Source organism: Capricornis sumatraensis, chromosome 16 (assembly GCF_032405125.1).
Source record: "Capricornis sumatraensis isolate serow.1 chromosome 16, serow.2, whole genome shotgun sequence".
Taxonomy (NCBI): domain Eukaryota; kingdom Metazoa; phylum Chordata; class Mammalia; order Artiodactyla; family Bovidae; genus Capricornis; species Capricornis sumatraensis.
The window spans coordinates 47,116,412-47,119,981 of NC_091084.1; the positions used below are offsets into that span (position 1 = coordinate 47,116,412).

The 3,570-nt window shown below is 49.0% G+C and overlaps 1 non-coding gene across 1 annotated transcript; it reads left to right on the plus strand.

Moving 5' to 3' along the window:
- Positions 1 to 2,535: 2,535 nt before the first annotated feature.
- TRNAC-ACA (transfer RNA cysteine (anticodon ACA)) lies at positions 2,536 to 2,608 on the plus strand. Its single transcript has one exon. It is a non-coding gene; the product is annotated as a tRNA-Cys (tRNA).
- The last annotated feature ends 962 nt before the right edge of the window (positions 2,609 to 3,570 follow it).

Here is a 3,570-nt window from a genome sequence, read left to right on the forward strand (position 1 = left end):
CTTAAAATCTCAGCTCACGGAGGATGGCGGAGCTCTCCTTGTGCTGGAGGTTAACCCATGGGGTCACCACAGCTCAGGTCTACACCCTGTTGGTGGCTATACACCGACTTAAGTTATAAATCCACTGCTGGCTACAGAGAACCAGGACAGCTGTCTCTATTGATAAAATGAGCCCAATCATCATTAAACTCCTTGCAGAAATTTAAGCTCTTGTCTGGATAATTATGCAGAATTCATGTATTAATTCAACAACCACCACGGAATTACTGAGCACATCTTATATATGCTAGGTGCTGTGGGGAAGATTGGGATATCTTGGTGAACAGAGCAGACGTAGCCCCTGCAATACTGGACTGTGGCTCTTGAATTGTTCTTGACTTGACCAGGAATCTGGTGAAGGTCCTGGCCTGCAGTTTCATACGTGTGGATCTGCATCTGGACAGGAAGTAGGTGGGCAGAAGAGGCTGCGGTGGGCGTGCTGCAGGTGAGGGGTGAATACTGGAGCTGCTCATTTCAGCAGAGCTCATGGGAAACAGTGAGAAGGAAATGGCAACCCACTCCAGTATTCTTTCCTGGAGAGTCCCAGGGACAGGGGAGCCTGGTAGGCTGCCGTCTATGGGGTGACACAGAGTCGGACACGACTGATGCGACTTAGCAGCAGCAGCAGCATGGGAAACAGTGGGCTTGGGTCTCTGCAACCACATTCATCATTCAGCACTTCCTGAGGTGCCTACTGCGTGCACGGGCACTGCTCCTCTGCGGTTCATCTCTTCCATTCCATGGACTCCATGCCCTGTTCTTGTAGGGCTCTTACGAGGTGTGAACAAGACAGAATATGGCACCAGGGAACACTGATCCAAAGCATCTATCAATCTGTCTAATGATCTGATTATGTAGACATCCTGAGCTGGACTGCAAATTCCATGCGAGATGGAATCAGCATTTTCCCACTGTATCTTCAGTGCCTGGCAGAATGTTCGCTGCCTGCTCAGAAATATTTGGTTTATGAATGAAAACAAACCTTCAAATGCTAGGGAGAAAGAAGATGGATGTGACCAACACATTCCACTAGTTGGGGGGATGGTCAAAGGTCCCCAATTCCACTTCAAGGGGAAGGATTTTGTCAGGTGAAAGTTCAAGGCACAGGAATCTGTGGAATGGTAAGCAAATCCAGGCCTCACAGGGGTACTCTAGAATTCATTCATTCCACTCCCATTCATTTCTATTTGTTCATTCCCCCTCTCTGTTCACCTTCCCTCAGTAGACCATGTGCTTATGCAAGGCAAGCTTCAGCTACTTGTATCACCGAATCCTTTGTCTACACATTGCATCTACAGAGGGGCCCTACATACGTGTTTGTTACTGCTATTTAGTCACTAAGTCGTGTCTGACTCTTCTGCAACCTCATGGACTACAGCCTGCCAGGCTCCTCTGTCCATGGTATTTCTCAGGCAAAAATACTAGAGTGCATTGCCATTTCCTTCTCCAGGGGATTGTCCTGACCCAGGGATCAAATCCCTGTCTCTTGCATTGGCAGGCAGGTTTGTTATCATCAAGCCACCTGGGAAGACCAAGTAAGGGTTTCAGTTCAGTTCAGTTGTTCAGTCATGTCCGACTCTTCGCGACTCCATGGACTACAGCACGCCAGGCCTCTCCGTCCATCACCAACTCCCAGAGTTTATTCAAACTCATCTCCATTGAGTCGGTGATGCCATCTAACCATCTTATCCTCTGTCATCTCCTTCTCCTCCTGCCTTCAATCTTTCCCAGTATCAGGGTCTTTTCAAATGAGTCAGCTCTTCACATCAGGTGGCCAAAGTATCGGAGTTTCAGCTTCAACATTGGTCCTTCCAATAAACACTCAGGACTGATCTCCTTTAGGATGGACTGGTTGGATCTCCTTGCAGTCCAAGGGACTCTGAAGAGTCTTCTCCAACACCACAGTTCAAAAGCATCAATTCTTCGGCACTCAGTAAGTGTTTAAAAATCAGCATATCAGTGAAGCTATCAGAGCACTGAAGTCACCTGCAGTGACATTAATGGCCAGGGGAGGGCAGCAGAGGGTAGCAGAGCTGATGGCAGAGGCCCAAGGAAAGGGCTATCTTCTCTTAGATCACTAAGATCCTATTCAGTTCAGTTCAGTTGCTCAGTCGTGTCCAACTCTTTGCAACCCCATGGTCTGCAGCACAGCAGGCTTCCCTGTCCATCACCAACTCCCGGAGTTTACTCAGACTCATGTCCATCAAGTCAGTAATGCCATCCAATCATCTCATCCTCTGTCGTCCCCTTCTCCTGTCTTCAATCTTTCCCAGCATCAGGGTCTTTTCAAATCAGGTGGCCAAAGTATTGGGGTTTCAGCTTCAGCATCAGTCCTTCCAATGAATATTCAGGACTGATTTCCTTTAGGATTGACTAGTTTGACCTACTTGTAGTCCAAGGGACTCTCAAGAGTCTTCTCCAACACCACAGTTCAAAAGCATCAATTCTTCAGCGCTCAGCCTTCTTTATGGTCCAACTCTCACACCCATGGGCACTTCCCTGGTGGCTCAGAGGGTAAAGCGTCTGCCTACAATGCAGGAGACCCAGGTTCGATCCCTGGGTCAGGAAGATCCTCTGGAGAAGGAAATGGCAACCCACTCCAGCACGCTTGCCTAGAAAATCCCAAGGACGGAGAAGCTTGGTAGGCTACAGTCCATGGTGTCATAAAGAGTCAGACACGACTGAGCGACTTAACTTCACTCACATCCAAACATGACTACTGGAAAAACCAGAGCTTTGACTAGATGGATCTTTGTCAGCAAAATAATGTCTCTGCTTTTTAATCTGCTGTCTAAGTTTGTCATTGCTTTTCTCCCAAGGAGCAAGTGCCTTTTAATTTCATGGCTGCAGTCACCATTTGCAGTGATTTTGGAGCCCAAGAAAATAAAGTCTATCACTGTTTACATCGTTTCCCCTATTACCCATAAGCCCTGTTACTTTATTATTACCCATAGGTTCTATTACCCATGTGAATTATCGGGGGGAGCGTAACGACTGGAGAAAACTGCTCACAGAAGTCCAGTGAGTCCCAGGATAGTAAAGAGGGGGCTCAGTGTGAGCCGGGAGCTAGAGGCTGGTGGCCAGTGCTGGGGTTTGTGTGGAGACGTGCTGAGGCCGGCAGCACAGGTGAAGCATGTGGTCTAGAGCCGCAGTGCCGGCAGCACAAGCCCTGTGCTGAGCGTCCCTGGGAGCCTCAAACCTACCCCAGTGCTGACGCTCGTCCTCAAGGTGACAAATGGCCTGAGAGCTGGGTCTGATACCATCTTCCACTCTAGTCTGGGCTCAAGAACAGTGGGAAGGGGGTCTAAGACCAGACCCAGCTAGTTTTGTGAAGGATGCTCTCAAGGCTCCTCCCACCCCCAGGTGTGGGAACTGGCAGAGACCTGGGGCCTTAGAGTAAGAGCCCTCTCAGTGGATTTCCCCTGGAGCACAGAGTGCCAGGGCTGCTGGTCTTAGACCAGCTGGAGAGCTTTGGTCCAAACTTGATCTCTTGTCCTACCTGTGTTGGCTTAAGCCTTCTGAAACTGGCTA